Source organism: Rhinopithecus roxellana, chromosome 4 (genome assembly GCF_007565055.1).
Source record: "Rhinopithecus roxellana isolate Shanxi Qingling chromosome 4, ASM756505v1, whole genome shotgun sequence".
Taxonomy (NCBI): domain Eukaryota; kingdom Metazoa; phylum Chordata; class Mammalia; order Primates; family Cercopithecidae; genus Rhinopithecus; species Rhinopithecus roxellana.
In genome coordinates this window covers 71,094,765-71,112,626 of record NC_044552.1, presented here as the reverse complement: position 1 = coordinate 71,112,626, position 17,862 = coordinate 71,094,765, and the positions used below count along the sequence as shown (strand labels likewise).

Here is a 17,862-nt window from a genome sequence, read left to right as displayed (position 1 = left end):
ATCCCCAGCCAATCAGCATTCTCTCTTCCTTAGCTCCCTGCTCACTAAACTGTACTTGCTTCCGAACTGTACTAGCCTCCGAATTTCTGGGGAGATTGAGTAGTGTCGCTTTTTCCATGTGGCATGGCCAGTCTCAAATCAATTAAACTCTTTCTTTACTGCAATGCCATGGTCTCAATGGATTAATTTTGTCTGTGCAGCAGACAGGAAGAACCTGTCAGGTGATTGCAAAACCAGGAGCAACATATTCAAAGTTAATCTCTCAAGTGAGATCAACCATTTTCTAACTTTAGTGTTGCTCAGTGATTCATTAGAGTTATCAGAGCTCAATACAAATTTGTTAATCTGGGAAGATTTAAGACATTTATTTCCTACTCTTTTATACTTTCTAGTAGCTAGTATGTATGTATGGAGCAGGGTAGGGGATTCAGACAAGTACAGGACAATAAAAGGGAACAAAAATTACAGGGTGAAAAAATTCACCCTGACCAGGCACAGTGGCTCACACCGGTAATCCCAGCACTTTGGGAGGCCGAGGTGGAAGGATTACTTGAGCCTAGGAGTTCGAGACCAGCCTGGGCAACATGGTGAAACCCCATCTCTACTAAAAATATAAAATTATCTGGGCGTGGTGGTGGGCACCTGTAATCCCAGTTACTCAGGAGGCTGAGGCAGCAGAATTGTTTGAACCCAGGAGGCAGAGGTTGCAGTGAGCTAAGATCGCGCATTGCACTCCAGCCTGGGCAACAAGGGCAAAACTCCATCTCAAAAAAAAAAAAAAAAGAAACTTGCTTTTCTACCTCAGATCAGCAGCTTGCCATAGTTTATTCCCTTCCCTTTATCTGGGCTCTGATCTCTCCCACATCAGAAGAAAGACTTTAGGTACTCTCCTTACTGCCCTCAAAGAATGTGAGCTATTTATTCTCTGACCTCATCACACTTTGTACCTCTCTCGGGTTATCTATGTGTATCTTATCCATCACCCTCACTGGCTTTGCTGGAAAGTTTAAATTTAATAATAAAACTACTTTTCTTTTTCTTTTTCTTTTGAGATGGAGTCTTGCTCTGTCACCAGGCTGGAGTGGAGTGGCGCAATCTCAGCTCACTGCAACCTCTGCCTCCCGAGTTCAAGAGATTCCCCTGCTTCAGCCTCCCGAATTGCTGGGATTACAGGCTTGTGCCACTATGCCCAGCTAATTTTTTGTATTTTAGCAGAGATAAAACAGGGTTTCACCATGTTGGCCAGGATGGTCTCAATCTCCTGACCTTGTGGTCTGCCCACCTCGGCCTCCCAAAGTGCTGGGATTACAGGTATGAGCCACCGCGCCAGGTCAAAACTACTTATGTTTTGCAGTGTGTCTGTGTTGATCTGCTACAATGATATCTGTCCCTTAGACCTGTGATTTCTGGATAAAATTCCATCACTATCTTCTTTCCTAAAAACCTGCATCCCACTTTGGTGTGTCACCTTAAAACAATTTCTCTATAAACCTCAAGTAAATGATGATTAGTGTCTACTATGGAAGGATTTGTCTTGTTTAAAGTCTATGAGGGCATATGCTGGGTCTGAGTTTGCTCTTAAGAAGAGGAAACTCGCCAGGTGTGGTGGTTCACGCCTGTAATCCCAGCACTCTGAGAGGCTGAGGTGGCCTCATTATTTGAGGTCAGGAGTTCAAAACCAGCCTGACCAACATGGTGAAACCCTGTTTCTACTAAAAAAAAAAAAAAAAAAAAAAAAAATTAGCTGGGAGTGGTGGCACATGCCTATAGTTTCAGCTACGCAGGAGTCTAAGGCAAGAGAATCACTTGAACCCAGGAGACAGAGGTTGCAGTGAGTCGAGATCGTGTCACTGCACTCCAGCCTGGGTGACAGAGCAAAACTCCATCTCAAATAAATAAATAAATAAATAAATAAATAAATGAAATGTATTATAAAAAGAAGAAGAAACTCTTCAATATAACACATAGGGTCAGAAAAATGAAAAAGAAAAATAAAGAAGCAAATAAAGAAGAGGAAATCCCTCAAAATAGAAGCATACATTTTTGGATGTTCATAAAATATGCAGAGGAGAAAGGAGGCCTAGTCTGATCCCACTGCAGATGAATATTGAACCTTAGACATATTCCTTTCTTTCTAATAGTAATTAAAAGGTTTAGTTTTGTTTTTTACTTCTTGTTGTCTAAATGAAAATCAAAACAAAGCAAAGCTGTGACAGTACTTTGTAAACTTGGATGTGCTTTGGAAATGTATCTTCAAGGGTTGGCAACAATGAGACATAAATATTAACAGCTGGCACTTGTATCATGTTCTTCTTTGATAGGGCAGATTTTATCGGCCCCACTTTGAGAAAAAGCTGCGGTCACTGAGGTCACCCAGCTCGTCAAAGGTAGAGTTCTGTTTCAGACCCAGGTCTCTGATTCCAAATGCTTGGCTGCGTCTGCCACCCACCCTCTTTCCACAGGAGAATCTGGTTCTCCACAGAAACCAGGAAGGCCTGCAGAGCCGGAGGGCATGCTCTGGTTGTCGTCTTTCATTCCAGCCTGAAACAGATCCTTTTGGAAGGACTCTCGGCTCTTCTGGCCTCTGTCATCCAAGCCCTTACACACAGACACACACATACATACACGCACATATGCACACACGCACACACCCACACACAGCCTTAGAGAACAGAGCTGGGTGTGGAGTCTCTGCCTGTTCCACCGTCACATTTCCACAGAGCCAGCCAGGATTCTGTGGTGTGGGAGTGGGAACCAGGATCTTCCTGCCACCCAGGCAAGAATGGGCAGCGCCACGTAGTCACCTCAGCAATTCTTGCGATGCAGGGGACTGATGGGGCCTCCAGGGCTTGTCGGCCACCGCTTCCCCCTCCCTCTGGAAAAGCTTCTCAGCTCCAGTGTTCTGCCAGCCAGCCAGTTTAGTACATACCTATTAGAGGAAATGGTGACTAACGTTTATTTATTGAGCATCTGCTATGTTCAACACACAATATTAATTATTGTTTTATTTATTAATTGATTAGTTATTAATTATGATTGTTTTGATTTAATTGTTTTAATAAATTTATTAGTTTATTGTATTATTGTTATGATTAAAATTTCCTGGGCACTCTCCAGGTGCATGAATTGACTCTAATGAGTAGCACAGTGACTCTCGGTGTTGTGGTTATTTTACAGATGGGAAAGGACAGATTGCTTGGGAATCTTGCTCCAGTTTATACAAAGGGTGAGTGGCAAACCCAGGTCTGTCTCATTCCAAAACCACTGAATGGTAGGCTGTGAAGGATGGAGACCTGTCGTGAAAGATGGAGACCTGTGTACAGCTAACTCTAACAGCAGATGTTATGGGGTGAATTTTGTCCCCCCAAAATATACGTTGAGGTCCTAACCCCCGGTATCTCCTAATGTGACCTTATTTTGAAATAGGATCATTGCAAATGTAATTAGTTTGAGGTCACACTGGAGTAGGGTGGGCTCTTAATCCAATAGCACTGGTGCTCCCATAAGGACAGAAGAAACACAGAGGGAAGATGAGGCTGTGACTACAGAGGCAGGGATGACAGTGATGCTGCCACAAGCCAAGCAATGCCTGGGGCCAACAGAAGCTAGAGGAGGCAAGGAAGCATCCTGCCTTGTGGGTTTCAGAGGGAGACTTCCAGCCTCCAGAGCTGAGAGACAATACATTTCTGTTGTTTTCAGCCCCCAAGTTTGTGGTCCCTTGTGACAGCAGCCCTAGGAACCTGGCACAGCTGGCAAGGGAGCAGTGAGCAAGTGAGCAGAACTTGAAGTTAGGGGAGTGGCTAAAACAGAATGGGAAGGTCTGGTCTGCTGCCTTTGCGCTGGGTGTTAAAGGATAAGTAGGGTTGAGGAAGTAGAGAGGCGGGCTGCAGGAAAATACAAGTCCAGGAGCAGCAGCAGGGCAACTGCAATCCGCCTGGGAGAGAGTAGAAGCCCGCATGACCGCAGCGTAGGAGAGAAGAGGGTGGTGGGTACACTGGCGGTGGGGATCGGATTCTGGAGGGCTGTGGATCCTCCACACGGGACTCTGGGATGCAGCCATCAGCTGTCTGCTCCCCAGCACTGCCTGTGCCCCTGCTCAATGAGTCAGGCCTCCTAGGACCCAAGTTGTTTCCCCTGGGCTCAAGACCCATCTTGCCTGAAGCAGGCATCCCCTTGCTGTGTTAGCCACGATGTGTACCCTTTTCTGCCTCTCTTTCTTTCTTTCTTTCTTTCTCTCTCTCTCCTCTCTCTCTCTCTCTCCTCTTTCTCTTTCCTCCTCCTCTCATCTTCTCTCTCTCTCTCTCTCGTTCTCTCCTCTCTCTCTTTCTTTCTCTCTTTCTTTCTTTCTTTCTGACGCAGTCTCACTCTATTGCCAGGCTGGAGTGCAATGGCGCAATCTTGGCTCACTGCAACCTCCACCTCCCGGGTTCAAGTGATTCTCCCTGCCTTAGCCTCCCAAGTAGCTGGGATTACAGGCATGTGCCACCACGCCTGGCTAATTTTGTATTTTTAGTAGAGATGGAGTTTCTCCATGTTGGTCAGGCTGGTCTCCAATTCCTGACTTCAGGTGACCTGCCCGCCTCAGTCTCCCAAAGTGCTGGGATTACAGGTGTAAGCCACTGTACCCGGCCTGCCTCAATTTTTATAAAGCATCACCTGCCTTATAAAAGCAGGTGTAGCAGCCTGGTCCTATGGTGGAAGGACCCTCCTCTTTTTTTTCACCTCTCACAGGATCTGGAGTCCTTTCCCTGACTTGGAGGGGCTTGGGCCCTAGGATCTTCCCTGAGTCTGGTTAGCTCCTCCCTGCCCTGCATCCTCCTGCCCTATGCGACCCTTTCAATGCCCCACCCCTCCCTGCCCCCTGCTGCTGAGCCTCCCAGACCCCAGTCTGCCCTGGCCATGCCCTCTGCACACTGTGCTCGGCCTTCCCAGCTTCACAGATGGGCATAGTTTCAGGTCCCAGCTTCTCCCTGACTGCCCAGCCTGCCCAGGCTTCCTTGGCTCCAGCCGGCCCTGTCCTGAGCTATGTCGCTGAAGGTTTGGGAGCAGGAGTGTGCTGTAATCCAAACCATAGCTCTGGTTTCTCAGTCAACGCTGAACTAAAAAAATAAGCCATGTGGAAGCGTTGCCTGGCACGAATGATGTGCTTAATGACGATCCGTTGGTTGAACAAATGGATAAAGGGCCAAACGTTAAGATTGTTGTAATTGCCCAGGGCGGAGGAACTGAGCTTCTCAATATAGCCTTATCTCATTTCACACCCAGCCAGCAGCAGGACAAGGTGGAGTGGGGCCTGGGAGGTGAGGCTCTGTGATGCAGGAGAGCAGTGAGGGCCTTGCCAGTCAGCTGTCTAACACCTTGGGTAGGCCACTTAACTTCTGAGCCCCTGCTTCCTCCTTCGTGGGGAGGAGATATTAGTATCCACCTCTCAGAGCAACCTGAGCCAGTAAATATGGAACAGGTGATTTTTACAGCTCGTGGTGATCTGCATCCAGGAGATTGGTCAATAGGGTAGGACTCCCACATCCTCGATTCTAATTCCTTGGAGAAGGAATCAGAAGAGCAAACGCCACCCAGGTTCTCAAGGGTCTCGGCATCTGCGGAAGGAAGGTTACTTGGCAAGCACCCAGGTGAGGGAGAGAACAAAGCTCCAATAATCAGGACCATCCAGTGTGCTTAATTAGTAAGAATAAATAATGCATGGCTGGGAAAACAGACTAGTTACATTTCTGACCAGATCCAGGGAGCAAGCTGAAAACACGAAGTCGCACAAAGCCAAAGTCGGGCCACCCTGACACGTGTCCAGTGCTGCAGCCCAAGGCTGTTGGGTCCAGGTCGGCCCTTGGGGCTAGCAGAGGGTTCAGGTGGACTGAGTTGGCTCTAGCTAGCGGGGAGAGGGCTCTGGAGGCTGGGAAGGAGGAAATGGATATAAAAGTGGAACTGTCAGGGATTAGAACAGAGGATGTGGTGGGAGAGGGAGGAAAGGAGCTGAGAACAATGCAGAAATTAGGAACCAGTGAACGCCAAGCAGGTACTTGAGAGCCTTCAGGGGTGAACTGACCGTGGGTTCTGCCTGGCAGAAGCCTTGGAGTGGAAACAAGGATTCTTGTACGACTCCCTGAGTGACTGGGGGTGTGCAGATGGCAAGGCTATGCTGCCCGGTTACTCACATGACAGGCAAGCCAGGCCATGGTCCTGACTGTGTGCCTAGCTCCTTGAGCAACAAATGAGTCCTTCTCAAATGACAGAGCATTCACTTTTCCAGGGATTTATGTATTTATTTATTTATTTATTGAGATGGAGTCTCGCTCTGTCGCCCAGGCTGGAGTGCAGTGGCGCGATCGCAGCTCACTGCAAGCTCCGCCTCCTGGGTTCACGCCATTCTCCTGCCTCAGCCTCCCGAGTAGCTGGGACTACAGGTGCCCGCCACCGTGCCCGAATAATTTTTTGTATTTTTAGTAGAGACGGGGTTTTACCGTGTTAGCCAGGATGGTCTCGATCTCCTGACCTCGTGATCCGCCCGCCTCGGCCTCCCAGAGTGCTGGGATGACAGGCAGTGAGCCACCACGCCCGGCTGAGATTTATGTTTTAAATAATCACAGTAAGTTTAAAAATAGAGATGATGGGTCCCACCATGTTGCCCAGGCTGGCCTCGAACTCCCAGGCTCAGGTGATCCTCCTGCCTCAGGCTCCCAAAGTGCTGAGATTACAGGCGTGAGCCACTGCACCTGACCAAAACGATCACGATAATTATAACTGAGTAGAAATGAAACATCAGTCCGAATTATATAACAAAAATTTATTTATTTATTTATTTATTTATTTATTTATTTTTTTTTTTTTTTTTTTTTTGAGACGGAGTCTCGCTCTGTCGCCCAGGCTGGAGTGCAGTGGCCGGATCTCAGCTCACTGCAAGCTCCGCCTCCCGGGTTCACGCCATTCTCCTGCCTCAGCCTCCCGAGTAGCTGGGACTACAGGCGCCCGCCAGGTCGCCCGGCTAGTTTTTTTTTTTTGTATTTTTAGTAGAGACGGGGTTTCACCATGTTAGCCAGGATGGTCTCGATCTCCTGACCTCGTGATCCGCCCGTCTCGGCCTCCCAAAGTGCTGGGATTACAGGCTTGAGCCACCGCGCCCGGCCCAAAAATTTATTTTTAAAGAACGCTGGCTGGGCGTGGCGCCTCACGCCTGTAATCCCAGCACTTTGGGAGGCTGAGGTGGGTAGATCACTTGAGGTCAGGAGTTCCAGACCAGCCTGGCCGACACGGTGAAACCCCATCTCTATTAAAAAAAAAATACAAAAATTAGCTGGGCGTGGTGGTGTACACCTGTAATCTCAGCTACTCAGGAGGCTGAGGCAGGAGAATCACTTAAACCTGGGAAGCGGAGGTTGCAAGTGAATGGAAATCATGCCACTGCACTCCAGCCTGGGAGACAAAGTAAGACTCCATCTCAAAAAAATAAATGAAATAAAGAATGCTTCACATTTAACAATCAAACAATAAGCATGATACAAAGAAACGAAAGTTAAGGTGAAATATTTAGTGGAATGGCTCCTGCAGAGATCTTCTTGAGATTCATTTGCTTACAGTGGAATCTCAGGAAGATCCATGGTGAAAAAAGAGGAACAATGAGGAGAAAATGTGTCCCATCAGAGGTTAATTTCTACTGCTGCAAAGACATAGCCCACAGATGCAAGAATGCATGGACCAATGGAACAGAACAGAGAACCGGCAGACAGACCCAGGGACACACAGGAACGTAATACACCATAAAGGTGACATCACAAATCAATGGGAAAAGGATAGATCATGGCCGGTGGTGGCAGCTCATGCCTGTAATCCCAGCACTTTGGGAGGCTGAGGTGGGAGGATCACTTGAGGCCGTGAGCCTGGCCAACATGACGAGACCCTGTCTCTACTAAAAATACAAAAATTAGCTGAGTGTGGTGGTGCACGCCTATAATCCCAACTACTCGGGAGGCTGAGGAGGAGAATTGCTTGAACCTGGGAGGTGGAGTTGCAGTGAGCCGAGACTGCGCCATTGCACTTCAGCCTGAGTGACACAGCAAGACTCTGTCTCAAAAATAAATAAATAAATAAAAAATGAAAGAGTGGATCATGAAGTAAATGCAGCTGGGAAAACTGGCTATCTGTATGGAGAAAAATAAAATTTAACTGCACAGAAGGGTGGGACTCTATTTCCAGAGAAAGTCCCAAATGTGGATGTTAACTAAAATGTTAAGAGAGGAAAATGAAGGAGAATATCTTTCTGAAAAGGGGGAGAGAAAATACTTCTAAAAATAAATGTTAAAAACACAAAGCTGGCCAGGTGCGGTGGCTCACGCCTGTAATCCCAGCACTTTGGGAGGCCAAGGCACGTGGAGATCACCTGAGGTCAGGAGTTCGAGACCAGCCTGACCAACATGTAGAAACCCCCATCTCTACTAAAAATACAAAAATTAGCCGTGCATGGTGGCGCATGCCTGTAATCCCAGCTACTCGGGCGGCTGAGGCAGGAGAATCGTTGCAGTGGACCAAGATCATACCGTTGCACTCCAGCCTAAAAAACCCACAAAGCTGAGGCCTGGCGCAGTGACTCACTCCTGTAATCCTAGCACTTTGGGAGGCCGAGGCAAGCAGATCACGAGGTCAGGAGATCGAGAACATCCTGGCTAACATGGTGAAACCCCGTCTCTACTAAAACTACAAAAAAATTAGCCGGGCGTGGTGGCACGCACCTGTAGTTCCAGCTACTTGGGAGGCTAGGCAGGAGAATTGGTTGAACCTGGGAGGTGGAGCTTGCAGTGAGCTGAGATTGAGCCCCCTGCACTCCAGCCTGGGTGACAGAGCAAGACTCCATCTCAAAAAAAAAAAAAAAGAAAGAAAAGAAAGAAAGAAAAGAAAAGAAAGACATCAGGCCGGGCACGGTGGCTCACGCCTATAATCTCAGCACTTTGGGAGGCCGAAGCGGATTGCTTGAAGTCAGGAGTTTCAGACCAGCCTGACCAACGTGATGAAACCCCGTCTCTACTAAAATACTAAAATTAGCTAGGTGTGTTGGCAGGAACCTATAATCCCAGCTATTAGGGAGGCTAAGGAAGGAGAATTACTTGAACCGAGGAGGGGGAGGTTGCAGTGAGCTGAGATCATGCTACTGCACTCCAGCTTCGGCCCCAGAGAGAGCAAGACTCCGTCTCAAAAAAATAAAATAAAATAAAATAAAATAAAATAAAATAAAATAAAATAAAATAAACCAGATGAATTTGATTACAAAGAACATCATGGACAAAATACAGTGGATAGAGAGGATACTTGGAATGTTTCAAACTGACAGAGGATTAATAGCTAGAAAACACATGAAACTCTTGCAAATCAGTGAGAAAATCCCAACAGAAAAATAGGCAGAAGAACTGAATCATTTTCAAATAAGGAAATCCAACAAACATAGTAGAAATGCTCAAGCATGTTAGTAACTAGAGAAATGCAGATTAAAACAATAAAGGTATTTTGTAGTTATCATCATGGTACAAAATAGGAATGGTGGATAACGTGAAGTGTGATGGGCGGTGGAGACGTGGGGGCCCTTGCCCTGCTGGGGGAGGGTGGGCACAGGAGCCACTCTGGAGGGCAGCCTGCTACTCCTTCACCAATTTCCATGTCCTCATAGCTTTCAACCTGGGACAGTCTGGGTTTATGTCTCTTGCCCTCATGTGACTATGAATACTGTCCCCTTTCATTCTAAGTTGTCCTTGTTTGGAAGATAAGTTATACGGCTACCTTCCCATGACTCAACAATTCCACGTATGGTTCTATGTCCCAGTGAAATTCTCAAGTCCAGAGAAATATGTGGGCAGGTGATGTTGGCATTTGTGGTGGAGGAAGTGGGAGGTAACCTGAATGTCCAACCTGAGCGGGAGGACAGGTGCAATGAGGTAGACAGACCCATGAAAGATTAGGCAATGGATGTTATGAACCTGCAGCAACATGGGTGGATAAAGCAGTGCTGAGCAGAGGAAGGAAGACTCAGAAGCAGACACATGACCTCATATCATGTATACAAATTGAAAGCATGAGGCTGGGCGCAGTGGCTCACACCTATAATCCCAGCATGTTGGGAGGCCGAGGTAGGCAGATCACGAGGTCAGGAGCATGAGACCAGCCTGGCCAACACAGCGAAACCTCATCTCAACTAAAAGTACAAAAATCAGCTGGGCATGGTGGCATGCGCCTGTAGTCCCAGCTACTCAGGAGGCTGAGGCAGGAAAATGGCTTGAACCTGAGAGGTGGAGGTTGCAGTGAGCAGAGATCGCGCCACTGCACTCCAGCCTGGACGACACAGTGAGACTCCATCTCAAAATAAATAAATAAATTGAAAGCATGTGTACGTTAAACAATACACACTTTATAGAAAATACATATAAGCAGACATGTTAAACACATTAGGATGATGGGGAAAAGAAAATGAGAATAACAAGAAGTAATTAAAACATAAAGAGCTGGATTCAACTTGAATAGGTAGGATCTGCATTGTAAGTCTCCCGGGATAAACATTCAGCTGAGTCTTGGTTGGTCCTGTTTTGCTGAGAGCTCATTGCTTTGGAGAGTTATAAAGGAAAAAGTCCTGGCTCATTCAATCAACCACATTGATGGGACAGAAATGTTTATTAAGCTCTCTGGGTGTCAGATACAGGGATAGAAACCAGGCAATGTAGGCAGATGTCTTCAAGGAGCCATAACCAACTTCCTGCCTTAAATTAAAACACTTTTACTAATGACAAAGTCTCTTTGCTGTAACTAACCATAAACATAAACATTTGGACCCAGTAAATCTGGCTTCCAATGTTTTGGGAGCCAGTATGGTTAGAGAATGCAGTCCAATTCATTATTTAGGGGAAGCTTGATTCCTGAGCGTAAGTTAAGAGGGGGAAAGATACAGTTGCTGAAGATGGGTATTCATTCTTTTCAGCTCCAGCGGAGCAGCCTGGGAGCCAGCAGAGGTGCTGGTTGCAGTGTGAAGGGGCCAGGGAATGAGACAAGGGAGACGAAACCTGTAAGTTTTGTTGCCGATAAAGCCATCGTTGGAGGACATGGCCTCGATCTACAGGCAAGCGGACTGCCTAAAACTGCATGATGGAATTAGACGAATGTGCCCCCGGCAGAGGCAGCTCTAGGCCACCATGGGCCACCCACAGGGGACCAGGCCCCATAACATGCATGGCTGGAAGAGATAGAGCAGTGTGTGGGTAGTCAGCTCCCAAGAAGGACTGGGCTCTGTATGCCCAGGTTCTCCTTCCAAATTCACCCACAGACAAGCGAGTCCTTCTCCTCTGAGGCTCCAGGAGAGGCCCAACAGTCACCCTCACAGACACACAAGGAAATTGTGTGTCCTCCACATGGAAGCCGGGTCTCCCCCTTCTCAGTTGCAAGTTCTAGGATCCGATGGCCAGGCCTTGGGATAAAGGGAAGAGAAGGGAGGAAGAGCCACCAAGAATCGATGCCATCAGAGTTCTGAGCTTCAGGAGATTCACAAAACCCAGTTTGTCAACATTCCTATGGGCGTCATCCCTGCCCACCCGCCAGTTAGCACCTGCCCCACCTAGGAACCAGGGGATGACTATCCAGGTCAGCTCCACTCGGAGATGAGACACAAAGTAGCTTTTCCATTGTGGGGAGATGCTTTTCCTTTTTCTTTCTTAAAAACAATTTCGAAATGAAAGCAAGTCTTAGGAAATCCATGCCTATAGTCCCAGCTTTGCTGTAGGTAGATCCAGGAGGAGAAGCATGTTGTGAAATGGCCATGCCTTTGGAAGTAAGCTGCCTGGAAGCGCAGGGACCCTGTGCCCAACGCCCATCTGCTGCGGTGGTCATTCCACTGACCCTGAACAGCTCTCGCAGCCACAACAATGGGGCAGATTGGACGTGGAGCCATCAGAGGTGCTCACCAGTGAGAGGGTTGTGGAACGCTGCCAGTCTAGAAGCAAAACACAACCCTGCTGGTAAGGAAGTGTGCAGAAACCTGGAAGCCACGCTTTCTTATTGTCAGAGTGAGGGGCTCAGAACAGGGGTTCACAGCTCAGAACCCCACCAGGGCGGTCAGCACAGATGGGGCCTGCCAGGGAAGAAAAGCTGAGGCCAGTCATTTAGGGTGTTGTGTCCACCACGAAACGGGGGACACTCCCTCCTCAAATGTCCCTTAAGTCTAAGGCCTACAGTTACCAACAGGACAATTCCCCAAACTGAAAATGCAACCATGAGAGCTGCCTTGCGTGTGCACAGAATGAGGCTGCGTGGACGGGTCTGTGTGTCTTCTACCACACCTAGACTCAGGGAGGGCAGTCCCTGCCAGCACTGTCACCAGGGAAAGTCAAGCATGCCAGGAGTGACAGTGTTTTTGAGCCTAGGGGGGCATCAGAAGTTGTCTGGTTGAGGCCGGGCGCTGTGGCTCACGCCTGTAGTCCAGCACTTTGGGAGGCCAAGGCGGGTGGATCACCTGAGGTCAGGAGACCAGCCTGGGCAACACGGTGAAACCCCATTTCTACTAAAAATACAAAAATTAGCTGGGCATGGTGGCACACGCCTGTAGTCTCAGCTACTGGGGAGGCTGAGACAGGAGAATCGCTTGAACCCGAGAGGCGGAGGTTGCAGTGAGCTGAGACCACACCACCACATTCCAGCCTGGGTGACAGAGTGAGACTCTGTCTCACAAAAATAAGTTACCTGGTTGAACCCACGTATAGGACAGACACTAAGTGGGTCTGCAGAGCAGAAGGTAGGGGTGTACACACATCTGGCATGCACACGTTTCATCTGGCTTACAGAGGATCTTGGAAAAAAAACTATAACTCATTTGCCAATATTTAAGAACTGGGAGCTGGGCACGGTGGTAGCTCATGCCTGTAATTCCAGCACTTTGGAGGCCAAGGCAGGAGGATAGCTTGAGTTCAGGAGTTCAAGACTAACTTGGGCAATATAGTGAGGCCTCATCTCTACAAAAAATTTAAAAATTAGCTGGGCATGGTGGCATACACCTCTCGTTCCAGCTACTTAGGAGGTTCAGGTGGGAGGATCACTTGAGCTTGGGAGTTCAAGGTTGCAGTGAGCCAAGAATGCACCACTGAACTCCAGCCTGGGTAACAGAGTGAGACACCATCTCAAAGAGAAAAAAGAACTGGGAAACGTCACATAAAAATCAGGATTTCAGGGTTTTCTTGAAAACGAGACAGGTAGCAGGACAGGGCTCATGTTCTGGCATAGCAACAGCCATGCGCAGAAGCTGAGAGCTGGCCAGCCTACCTCCCAGCTAGCATGCCCCTCGGACAGCTGCTGTGCCAACAATGGCAGAATTAGGACCAGACCCAGACCTTACAGTCAGTTGCCTTTGGACTCCACCTCCCAGTCTCTGTATTCCCCAGTCACATTCTCAGGGTCACCTGAGGACCCAGTCTGAGTAGGTGGCTGGGAATGGCAGATTGACAAAGTGACAATGCTGATTTCACAGAAATTCATGGGAAGTCTAGGAAAACCCAAACAGCCAAAAGCCAAGTTTTAATTACGCGTAAACTTCAAGATTCAGCTGTCTTGCTCTCCCTTATAGCTCACTGATTGGTGAATGAAGTATATGGCCCATGTTTCAGCCTAGGGTGAAGCACTGCACAGGACATTACAAGATGACTTCCTTCTGGAACAAGTCCTTTTGATATTCAGTAAGATTCCACAGGGTCAGGTAACATTCGTCACCTGCTACAGAAATTTGTTTGCCCTGGTTATCAGAAAGTTTAATTTTTTTGTTTGTTTGTTTTGTTTTTTGAGACAGAGTCTTGCCCTGTCACCCAGGCTGGAGTGCAGTGGCTCTATCTCTGTTCACTGCAACCTCCACCTTCTGGGTTCAAGTGATTCTCCTGCCTCAGCCTCCTGAGTAGCTAGGATTATAGGCGTGTGCCACCACACCTGGCTAATTTTTGTATTTTTAGTAGAGACAGGGTTTCACAATGTTGGCCAGGCTGGTCTTGAACTCCTGACCTAGATCTGCCCGCCTCGGCCTCCCAAAGTGCTGGGATTACTGGCGTGAGAGCCACTGCACATGGGCTAAATTTTTTTTAATTAAAGAAAATATTTCAAGTGCCAATTATCCAGTTTACATGTCAAATCTCTGGGATCCGGGCAGCTAAATGCTTAGTGAGACATTGTCTTCACTACAGAAAACACATGGGGCTCAGTTTTCAATTCAGTTCGATAAGTATTTACTGAGCCCCTATGACGTGCAAGACTCTATTCTAGGTACTTGAGATACCAAGACCAGTAGTCACTGGTTTTACCTTTGAGGAGCTCACAGTTTGAGCAGAGGGCAATCCAAATGAATGCGAAAACCATCCGTGCTGTGCTGGGCATTTCAGCACATACTGCTTTATTAAGGTAGCCTTTCATAAGAAAAAAAAAAGGAAGAAAGCAGAAAAGAAAAAAAAATCAGGATGATTTAAAAATAATTCTTGTTTATATTCTTCAATTAAACACCTAATTAATAACATCTAATTTATTTAGGAAATTGTTTCACGTTTTTGGTTTTTTTTTTTTTGAGACAGGTCTCACTCAGTTACCCAGGCCGGAGTGCAGTGGCATGACCTCAGCCCACGGCAGCCTTTACCTCCTAGGCTCAAGTGATCCTCCTGCCTCAGCCTTCTGAGTAGCTGGGACCACAGGAGCGCCTCACCATGCCTAGGTAATTTTGTCTTTTTAGTAGAGATGAGGTTTCACTGTGTTGCCCAGGCTGGTCTCGAACTCCTGGCCTTAAGCAATCCTCCTCTTGCCTCAGCCTCCCACAGTGCTGGGATTACAGGAGTGAGCGACCACACCCAGCCAGATTTTTTTTTTTTCCATATAAAACATTAACCCTTGCATAGAGGAAACCCAGCAACTTTAGAACATTGATTGTTCCTGGGGAGGGCTAGAGAGGCTTTAATTTATCTATCGTATTTTATTTCTTTTTCTTTTTTTTCTATTTTTTTTAAAGACAGAGTTTTGCTCTTGTTGCCCAGGCTGGCGTGCAATGGCGTGATCTCGGCTCACTGCAACCTCCACCTCCCAGGTTCAAGCGATGCTCCTGCCTCAGCCTCCCGAGTAGCTGGGATTACAGGCATGTACCACCATGCCCGGCTAATTTAGTAATTTTTTTTCTGTAGAGACGGGGTTTCTCCATGTTGGTCAGGCTGGTCTCAAACTCCCGACCTCAGGTGATCCACCCGCCTCTGCCTCCCAAAGTGCTGGGATTACAGGCGTGAGCCACCATGCCTGGCCATTATTTCTTTTTTTAAAAAAAAACCTGAAACTAATGGGATAAAATAATACCATTTGTTAAATCGAGATAGTTGTCTATTGAATTAACTCCTGAAGATTTAAAACATTTCACCATTTTTAAACATTACAAAATAACATGTTTTATGATAGCAGAGAGCAGACATAGCTCCCTTTCCTGAGAAAACAAACACCAGGAACACCAATCAATGCCCTCAGGCTTCCAGGCAGTCCTGGACACACCACCCTGCCGCTGTCCTTCTGAGTTGCCTGCTCTGTACAATTCCTGCCTCTTCACCGTCAAGCATTGCTTCTTACTGTTGTCAGTGTGTCTGCCTTCACCCTGCACCCTCTCTGCTAATCTGCCATGGCCTGGGAAAGGAACTAATAAAACTTAGACTCACAATGAAAACAGGAATTAATACACTTTAGGGGAAACCCAGAGAAATTCTAAATACATGAATTCTGGTTTTTTCTGTTTTTTTTTTTTTTTTTTTTTTTTTTTTTTTAACATCTGGTTTTCGAGGGTGTTTTGCACAGCTGGGCTGCTAAATAAGACTTTGAGTAAAGTGTTTCCCATGGTTAGCAACCCAGTGGACAGAAGTATGATACAAAGGGAGGAAAACTTACCTGAGTACCCCGGTTCTGGGACTAACTAGCAGGATTTGTCCATTCATTTGTTCAACAGATATTTATTGAACAGCTACCGCACACCAGACACTGTTTCAGTTGCTGAGGGTCCATCGACAAACAAGACTGAGAGGGGCTTCAACTCTTGTGGTGAGCCCAAGGCGGGTAGATCCCTTGAGCTCAGGAGTTCAAAACCAGCTTGGGCCACATGGTAAAATCCCATCTCGACAAAAAATACAAAAATTAGCCAGATATGGTGGCATGTACCTGTAGTCCCAGCTACTTGAGGGGCTAAGGTGGAAGGATCACTTGAGCCCAGGATGTCGAGACTGCAGGAAACCGTGTTCATACCACCACCACTATACTCCAGCCTGGGCAACAATGAAAGTGAGGCCCTGTCTCAAACAAAAACAAAAACAAAACACAATGGGGAAGCTGAGGCAGGAGGATTGCTTGAGGCCAGGAGTTCAAGACCAGCCTGAGCAATATAGAGAGACCCGTCTCTAAAAATAAATAAATAAATTAGTTGGGCGTGATGGCACGCACCTCTGGTCCCAGCTACTCAAAAGGCCAATGCAGGAGGATCGCTTGAGTCTGGGAGGTTGAGGTTGCAGTAAGCCATGATCTTCATGATCTTCATGATCTCACCACTGAACTCCAGCCTGCACAATGGAGTGAGACCCTGTTTCAAAACAGAAAAAAAAAAAAAAAAAGAAAAAAAAAACAAGGAACAGAATTGCTGAGTCAAGTGCTCTGAAGGCAGTGAATAGGGTGAAGTGGCAGGGCACCAGAGGGTTGCTCTTCTGATGGTAGGGGGCGGCAGGGGACAGTGGCTGGGAAGTGCTCTTGGAGGAGGAGGCACTGCTGCAAAGACCTGGAGGATGAGAAAAGGGTGGCCTGGCACAGACTGGGGACATGCCTTCCAGGCCATGGGAACATTAAGCACAAGACCTCTAAGGCAGCGATGGGGCTGAGTGATCACAGATCAAAAAAGCAGCAGCGGGAGCAGAGCCAGCTGAGCTCAAGCTCAGCGCGAGTGAGAGTGAGGGAAAGAAGCCGCAGCTGGAGACGCCGATGCACTCGGGGCCAAGGAGGAGTTTGAATTTTATTCCCAAACCCAGCCGTGCACAATAGCCTGGAAATGTGGCTGTTTGGTCTGCTAGATTGGAGGCACAGGGGTGGAGGATAAAATGGGATTGAGGCAAAAAGAGAATGAAGGTTACCTCTAGGTTTGGGGTCACGCAACAGGGTGTGTGGTGGAGCTCTTTGCTGAGAACGGGGAGGCCAGGAAGGAGGAAGCTCTTGAACAAACAAGAACCCTTGTTGCTGGGGGAAAAGGCCGGGCTAGGGAGGTGACTGAAGCCTTGGGATCAGACTACATGACCTAGGAGAAGAATTCCTACATAGATAAGGGCTGGGAAAGACCCGGAGGGAAAGAGAAGAGAAAGCACAGAAATCCTAAGCACAAAATATGCTCAGGGAATGGTTGGACATGTGGGAGGCTGCTTAGGAGAAGGGTCAGATGAGGCCAAGAGGTTTGGCGTCTGGATTCAGCAAGATGGAGGTAATGTTAATCTTGACAAGAGAAGTTTAAGTGTAGGAATGAGGACAATCAGTTTAATCTCTTGGGGCCTGGTTCCTCTGTCAAATGAGAGTATCCGAATAGAAGAGGTTTAAGCCTCCTACTATCTCATTAAGCCACATACTTTTTTTCAAAAAATGGGGGAAGAGGCCAGGCTGGGTGGCTCATGCCTTTACTCCCAGCACTTTGGAGGCCAAGGGCAGATTGCTTGAACTCATGAGTTCGAGGCGAGCCTGGGCAACATGGAGAAACCCTGCCTCTACAAATAATACAAAAATTAGCTGGTGGTGGTGCGTGCCTGTAGTCCTAGTTACTCGAAAGGCTGAGGTGGGAGGTTGGCTTGAGCCCAGCAGGCTGAAGTT

At 47.5% G+C, this 17,862-nt stretch overlaps 1 long non-coding RNA gene across 1 annotated transcript; it reads right to left on the bottom strand.

Annotated features, from left to right (window-relative positions):
- Positions 1 to 10,419: 10,419 nt before the first annotated feature.
- Positions 10,420 to 16,278, bottom strand: LOC115896995. The gene is made up of 3 exons (XR_004056955.1): positions 15,919 to 16,278; positions 14,316 to 14,417; positions 10,420 to 11,971 (listed from the first exon to the last, which is right to left on the bottom strand). It is a non-coding gene; the product is annotated as an uncharacterized LOC115896995 (long non-coding RNA).
- Positions 16,279 to 17,862: the final 1,584 nt, after the last annotated feature.